Genomic DNA, 8634 nt, shown 5'->3' with positions numbered 1-8634 from the left:
CTTTATAATAAAGTGAATCAGTTTTACATATACATATGTCCCCATGTCTCTTCCCTCTTGCGTCTCCCTCCCTCCCACCCCTCTAGCTGGTCACAAAGCACCAAGCTGATCTCCCTGTGCTATGTGGCTGCTTCCCACTAGCTATCTATTTTACATTTGGTAGTGTATATATGTCCATGCCACTCTCTCCCAGCTTACCCTTCCCCCTCCTTGTATCCTCAAGTCCATTCTCTAGTAGGTCTGTGTCTTTATTGCTGTCTTGCCCCTAGGTTCTTCATGACCCTTTTTCTTTCTTAGATTCCATATATATGTGTTAGCATACGGTATTTGTTTTTCTCTTTCTGACTTACTTCACTCTGTATGACAGACTCTAGGTCCATCCACCTCACTACAGATAACTCAGTTTCATTTCTTTTTATGGCTGAGTAATATTCCATTGTATATATGTGCCACATCTTCTTTATCCATTCCCCTGTTGATGCGCACTTAGGTTGCTTCTATGTCCTGGCTATTGTAAATAAAGCTACAATGAACATTGTGGTACATGATTCTTTTTGAATTATGGTTTTCTCAGCGTATATGCCCAGTAGTGGGATTGCTGGGTCATATGGTAGTTCTATTTTTAGTTTTTTAAGGAACCTCCATACTGTTCTCCATAGTGGCTGTATCAATTTACATTTTTATCTGACTTTGAAATTACACTTTTTTAAACCAGTTTTACAATTACACTTTTTCTTCTTCTGCTCATTCTATTTGGAAAACATGGATGTGTGGTTTTTTCTCTTTTTTCTACCCCATTTAAAGCCACAGGATATGATATTCTGAGCTGTATTGCAGAACCTAATTCATCAATTGGTATGGGTTTAATGCTGCCTTATTGCAGAGCAAGAGGGTGAAACAGACAAATAAGATTTTAGTTTTATTTTGAAGTGTTTTGATCCAAAAGACCTCTTGAAAGAGCTTCAGAAACCACCAGGGACCATGCTTTGAAAACCATCGAATTAAAAGATATTCTCCTGAAACTAACTATGTTTACAATAAGAGTTTGGAGCATGGATATATATGGAAGAGTTAAAGCAGGGTTAGAAGCTGATATTTGAAAATGGGTAAGTTGATGAAAATGGTCAAAGACATTTCTTATACCAGGAAAAGAAAGAGAAAATGAATGGAGAAAAGAAAGTACTTGACTAAGGTAGAAAGAAAGTACTTGACTAAAATACTTGTTCTAGAAGACCCTGGCCTCTTCAAGTGTGGTAATGCTGATGCAGCACATCTAAGACATGTATAGATACTTGAGGATACATACCAGGTATATATACTTCCAAATAAGAAAAATGTTCTCCAAAACTAATTTCCTATAGATTGTATAGAAGTAAGAGTGCACCAAACTGTTTAACAAATCAAGATCCCTATCAAAACAGAAATTAGTGAAGACGCTTACCTTACTGAGGAGCCCTAAACTGGGATGGAGTTGTAATTCTAAATTAGATATTCACTTTGACCTCACTGAGAAACTGAGGTTTAAATAAAGACTGGAAACACATGAGGGATGTAACCATGTAGGTATGTAAGTGAAGAATATTTTAGGCAGTGGGAATAGCCAGTGCAAATGCCCTAACTCAGGAAAATGCCTGGAGTGTTTAAGAAAAACTATAAGGAAACCAGTGTGACTAAAGAAAAGTAGCAATTGAATGGTTGTAGAATCTAAGTTTAAAGAGGTAACAGAGAGCCAGTGTGTAGGGTTTTGTTGGTCATTGTAAGGACTTTGGCTTTTACTCTGACTTATATTGAGAACCATTACAGGGTTTTGAGCAGAGGACTAATATGTTCTGACAAACATTTAGAACTACTCTTGATGAGTCAGCAACCATTAAGTGAAGGGCAGCAAAGATGGAAACAAAGACAAGTAAGAAGCTATGATCAGGAGTCCCCAAGGTAATCTAGATTAATTCTTTCCCTCCCTGATTTATGCACTTGCTGCTTCTCAACTTTAAGAGCTGGGGGCTCACTCATCCCTCTTCTCTTGAATCTGGGGCAGACTTAATAACTTGTCTGAGTAATTAAATGATATGGGAGAAATAGAAGGTCTTCATAAGTCCCACAGCTTTGAAATAATTTTCTTAAATCTCACTGTCGAGAAGCTCCAGCTTAGAGCTTAGTCTCCATCCTGTGAGAAACAGAGACTACATGGGAAATCCATATGTAGATCATCCAGTTGACAGACCCAGATGAGCTCTAGTCAATAGCCAGGATCAACGGCCTGGCAAGTGAATAAACCGTCTTGGACATCCAGTCTTCATGTGTTATCAGGCTGTGAATGCATGAAAGACCTCAAGTGAGAATCACTCTGCTGAGCCCACTCAACCCAGAGAACAATGGAGAAAAGTAAAATATTGCTTTAAATCACAAAAAAAGTTTTGAAGTAATTTGGAGCAATCTATGAAGCTATAGATAAATAAAGTATAAGCTATTGCTTAATCCATAGGGAAGTAGCAGTAGAGGAGAGAGAATAGTTTGGAGTCTCAATACAATTGACGTAGAGCATAATGGATCATCTCAGTGACTGATGTGCAAGTGAACTTGAGAAAAGGCAAAAATTAAGTATGACTACACAATGTTTGACCCAAACAATAGAGAGGTGGGTGAGAATTGCTATCAAATGAATTGTTGGATGACTATAGTTTGAGGAAGCATGGGGAAGGAATAAGCTTTTGAACAGAGAGGTGAGAAAGGAGAGATTTAGGAATGTATTTGGGGCTGTAAGTAGGATAAGCAAACAGGAGACATTAAAGACAGGAAGATTACTGAAAGACTATGATTAGAATCCATTTATAAGATAAATCTGGCCTTCTTAAGAGTAGTTTCAGAATGGATGGCAGAAAAATAACATGTGTAAATCAAAGAAAACTTCAAAGAAGACACAAGTCAAATGTCAAAGAGTCATATTATTTGGAAAACATGGTTATAGTTTATGAAGTTAGGCATAAAGACAATGTCAAGTGTTCTATAGTCAGGGACAGATAAATGGAGATCTTTTTCAGAAATGAGGAATTTGTGAAAGTATATGAAAAGTGCTGTGTAAATGGTTTTAGTAATTAATGGATAAAGGAGAAAAGAACATATATACATTTCCCTTTATGGGGAAGAACCAGCATGGATTATGATTTTTGTGTTGTAAGCATGTGTCACTCTATTTTTTGTCTGTATTTATTTTCTTTATTTATGGATATGATGAAAGATAGTTTTGGTTTTGTTTGTTTTCAGGAGGAAAGTAAATATGTCATGTTCTGTCCTAGTCCAAAAGTATTCAGGTTAAATGTTTTGGCTTTATTTGTAAACCAGAGGCACTTGAACATTCAAGGAAAATCCATATTTTAACAGATTTTCAATGTAATTACAATATATTAGTGATCCAAATAGATTTATATAAGCTTTAGTTAAATACAAAAAGTGAATATTCTTTGTATACAGAACACAAGCCCACCTTTAGCTTTCTGAATTAGGAAGAAAGGAAATATAACCACTTTTAAAAGATCGATGCCAAAAAAATTTTTTTTTACAACAAAGAACAAAGGAAAAGGAGGTCTTTGCTTTTACAGTCTTCTCTCTTTGCTATTCTCTTTTAAGAAATTAAGGAATGGGGATAACATAAGAAATGGAAGTAGAGTCAATGCCATTTTGTCAACCTGCAGCAAAGAACAGCACATTTATTTTGCTGCTTGAAATGCAATTGAATTTAGAAACATAATTCCATCATAAAATCTGATCCATTTCTCACTGTCAGTTTTCAGAGCTGTTCTCCAAAAGACATAGGTAGTGTTGATGAATTTTCACATACTCTATCTACTCTAAAAGCTTGTTATATGGTATCATGTGTAATTTTTTAGCCTCATGGTCAGTACTTAACATTGGAAATTCAATTTAAACCTATTAATTCCCTATATGCATACACATATAAAAAACTTTTAAAATTTGTTGGTGTGATATTTTCACTACACCCAAGTACAGGTGTCTGGAGACAGCTGACATTTTACAGTAATAACTTTGTGGCAGGCAGTTTTCAAAGAATTTTGTGTGTATCATTTCTTTTAATCTTAACAAGACCCTGATGACATAGGCATTATTATTCCTAAATTACAGATAGAGAAACTGAGGCCCATAAAGATTAATTAACTTACCAATGTTGCATAGCAAGTAAATTGCAGAGCACATATTTAAACCTGAGAATTCTGGCTAGAGAATATATACTTCCAACCATTACACTATTACTGACTTATGTACGTAAGACGAGAAAGAAGAGATAGAGTGTTATCAAAGGAAGTAAGATTAAGAAAAATCAACATTCTGAATTATTAATGAGATATAAAACTTTCCTAAGGGCTTATAGAAAAGTCCCCTTAGATTTGTGATAGAAAATATCAAATAAATCTGAATTCATCCTGCTCAGTGAGTGACTGGATTAAAAAAAAAACAACAAAAAAAGCCAGTGGTATATCCATACTTTGGAATACCATTCAGTAACAAAAAAGGACAAACTATTGATACACACAACAATTTGTATGAGTCACAAGGGAACTGTATGTAGTAAAAGAAACCAGTGTCAAACAGTTATTTACTGTATGATTTTGTACCAGAGGTTAAGTGTAGGACTAGTGGATTACTATAAGGATGTAGGTCAAGTGAATTTTTGAGGGTGATGGAATTGTTCTGAATCTTGATTATAGTGGTAGTCACACAAATCTGTACATCTTTAAAAATGTAAAGTCAATTAATTTTATAAAAGTGAAAAAGTCAATTTTACTGTACTATCATATTTAAAAAATAAAATTTTAGTACTCGTGGGGGAAAGAAGAGTCATGATTCAAGACTTGGTCACTCCACTTACAACTGTGGATCCTTGATCAAGTTGCTTAAACTCTTACAGCTTCAGTTTTCTCTCTTTAATTAACAATTAATTAAAAATGTAAGAATTAATGGTAAATTCTCTGAGGTGCTCAGTACCATGGCTGAAAAATAGAAACACTCAATAAATGGTTATGAATACTGTTCATTGTCTTAAAAGGAAAATTAACATAGCTTCCTTTGCCCTTTTTCCAGATTCCCCAATTATAGATGTCATGATCTGGTCCCAGGAAGAAAGCCTCCTGCAGGAGCTATCAACAATGGCATTGTTTTCCTAGGTTCGTATTTGGTGATTTTACTGCATCAGAGGAGCATTGTCTTCTTGTCATCATCTGAACCAACAATTCTGCCAAAGAAGCTGTGTATGATGCTTTTCAACCACAGGAGATTAAGAAATGTTAGCCTCTTCTTCATCTTTCCTAGCTGCCTCTGATTTCATTGCCCTGCTTAAACACCAATCTCCCTTTCTGCAAAGACTCCCCCTCTTTTCCTTTCAGCCACCAACCCCAGTCCCTTCTGGTCCCTGAGGCTCCAGCATGGTCCTTTTCCTAAATTCTCTGCATGCCTTACTGAGTGGCTTATCTTGCTCCATAACCACGTACAACCTGGTAGTGGATTAAAAGTATCAGATACTCATGCTGTATCACATCAAGGAAAATCCAAGTTTCTTAAAGGCAGGCAGACAGAAAACTAAAATATATTACAAATCTGGTGTGTATTTGGTCTTCTCAGTACTTCAAATACATTGTTTGACTTTTCTTTAAAACAATTCTTTAAAATAGAATACTTTACCTCCATTATGTACAAGAAGAAACAGACACTTTCCCAAGGGAAAGTCACATATGTTGGAGCTGGGATTTGAACCTAAATGTGACTCAAAACCCACTTTAATTTTACAATAAACAAAAATACATTTTTTCTTTAAATCTCACAGGAAATTGAATACATATGTTTCATTAATTATCTGTAGAATGGAATTTAATTGAATCTTTTCTACTTATATAAGCATTTTTAACATAATAGCTTCCTGAAGAAGATGATGATTCCAGGTGAGAGGAAAAGATGTTTAAACATATTCTTACTTTGAACTTCCAAGTATCAGACTTGGGGCATTTATCTTCTCTTATCTCTCTTTCCTTCCTTTTCTCTTCCTCTTTCTTATTGTTCTTCTTCCCCTGCTACTCCACCTCTTCTCCCTTGTTTTCTTCTTCTTCTTCTTTTCCACCCCTTCCTCCTCTTCTTCCACTCTCTATCTGCTTCTCTCTCTCATTATTATTATTACAAATTGTTGGGCACCATTTTTTAAGTTAAAAGCACATCTCAGTTAGATACTATTAAGATGTCATCAATAGTATTGAGCACATCTGTGAATAATTTGACAATAATTAACAAGAACTAATTTTTTTGTTTCCTTTTCAAGCAGCTATCTATAGGTAAGATTGGTAAAGGAAAAAAGAGCAAATAGAAAATATGCCAAGTAATTTTTCTTGTAAATTAATGAAAATGATAAATGGAATGAAATCTGTGGAAAAGCGTATCTCCCCTGCTTTTCTGTGCTGTGGATGTTCAAGTATTGCTCAACCATAATGCCCCTGGGGGAAATTTCCATTCATGACAATAACATATGAATGAAGTAAAACTTAGGACTCTTGTAATAAGACTCAGGATAACGTGAAACTTGGTGTTCAATACAAAGAGTCCGGAATATTACTTGACCTCTATGATATATTTCAGATCTGCTAGAAAACTGCATTTTACAATGCATTACAGGATAAGATTTAAACTTAATATTTACTGAGAACTCAATATACGCTGTTCACTGTGGCTAAGACATTTAAATCCATTTTCATATTTAAGTCTCATTACGATCATGCATGATTTTCATCATCTGCATTCATTAGGAAAGTAAACTGAGTCAGAAAGAGGTTAAGAAAATTTGCCCCGGCCCCCCCCAAAAAATAGCAGAAGCAGGATTGTGAGAGAAACCACTGAGCTACCTATGCTTATAACAACTATACTATATTGCTTCTCCTGGGGAATGACAGCTATTATAACCACCGTTACTGACATTTGATGAAAGAGTCCATATTTGTAGTCTACCCTACTATATAAACATTTGCATTTAGTTGCTGAAATGGGATATTTACTTTACATTCCCTGAAATTTATTCTGAGAGTACAAAAACCTTTGTTTGATCATTGCGCGCATGCACTCTCAATTATTCTTCAAGCTAGTTTCCTTGGATGGATATTGATGGGTTTTACGCTCACAGAGAAATCCCACTGACATACAAACAAAGACAAGGAGGAGGCTTAGCTCTAAGCTAGTATCATCCATAATGATTGACCTTATACTGTGAATTTTAACTGTTGAGCAACTGAATTGTAGATTCCAAGCAAGAGTAAGATTGTTACATGGGTATAAGCATAGTGTTATGAGGCTACATATACCTGAGCAAGAAAGAAATCCGACTTCATACCATCATTACTTTTCTAGGCATGTAGGTCATCTGCAAAAGTTCATTTACCCAGAAAGAATGCAATTAGAACTCAGATAATAAACTGTTTCAACAGACACCAAGACAAAAGCACCAAGGACTCATTTCAATATATCAATATACAGCAATGACTTCATACATTTTGGAGCCACTAGCATAAAAATATCGTTCCTTTCAAAGATAATAATGCTACGGCATCATCAAGGATATTACATGTTTTTGTGTGTGGGAGCTAAATAAAGTCCGAAACGTCACGTCAATTTCTTTTTTTTTTTTAACATCTTTATTGGAGTATAATTGCTTTACAATGGTGTGTTAGTTTCTGCTTTATAGCAAAGTGAATCAGTTATACATATACATATGTTCCCATATCTCTCCCCTCTTGCGTCTCCCTCCCTCCCACCCTCTCTATCCCACCCCTCTAGGTGGTCACAAAGCACTGAGCTGATCTCCCTGTGCTATGTGACTGCTTCCCACTAGCTATTTTACATTTGGTAGTGTATATATGTCCATGCCACTCCCTCACTTTCTCCCAGCTTATCCTCCCATATCAAGTCCATTCTCTAGTAGGTCTGTGTCTTTATTCCCATCTTGCCTCTAGGTTCCCCCCCCCCATATCCTCAAGTCCATTCTCTAGTAGGTCTGTGTCTTTATTCCCATCTTGCCTCTAGGTTCTTCATGACCCTTTTTTTTTTAATTCTTAGATTCCATATATATGTGTTAGCATACGGTATTTGTTTTTCTCCTTCTGACTTACTTAACTCTGTATGACAGACTCTAGGTCCATCCACCTCACTACAAATAACTCAATTTCATTTCTTTTTATGGCTGAGTAATATTTCATTGTATATATGTGCCACATCTTCTTTATCCATTCATCTATTGATGGACACTTAGGTTGCTTCCATGTCCTGGCTATTGTAAATTAAGTTGCAATGAACATTGTGGTACATGACTCTTTTTGAATTATGGTTTTTTCAGGGTATATGCCCAGTAGCGGGATTGCTGGGTCGTATGGTAGTTCTATTTTTTGTTTTTTAAGGAACCTCCATACTGTTCTCCTTAGTGGCTATATCAATTTGCATTCCCACCAACAGTGCAAGAGTGTTCCCTTTTCTTTCTTTTTCAGAAAAAATGTCATGTTTATTTAGTAGATGTCATGTGAAAGACTCTTTATGATATCTTTCTTTTCACTTTTTATTTTATATTGGAGTACAGTTGATTAACAATGTTCT

This window comes from Pseudorca crassidens, chromosome 4 (genome assembly GCF_039906515.1).
Source record: "Pseudorca crassidens isolate mPseCra1 chromosome 4, mPseCra1.hap1, whole genome shotgun sequence".
Taxonomy (NCBI): Eukaryota; Metazoa; Chordata; class Mammalia; order Artiodactyla; family Delphinidae; genus Pseudorca; species Pseudorca crassidens.
The sequence above is the reverse complement of the archived record's forward strand: the minus strand, read 5'-3'. Positions refer to the sequence as shown.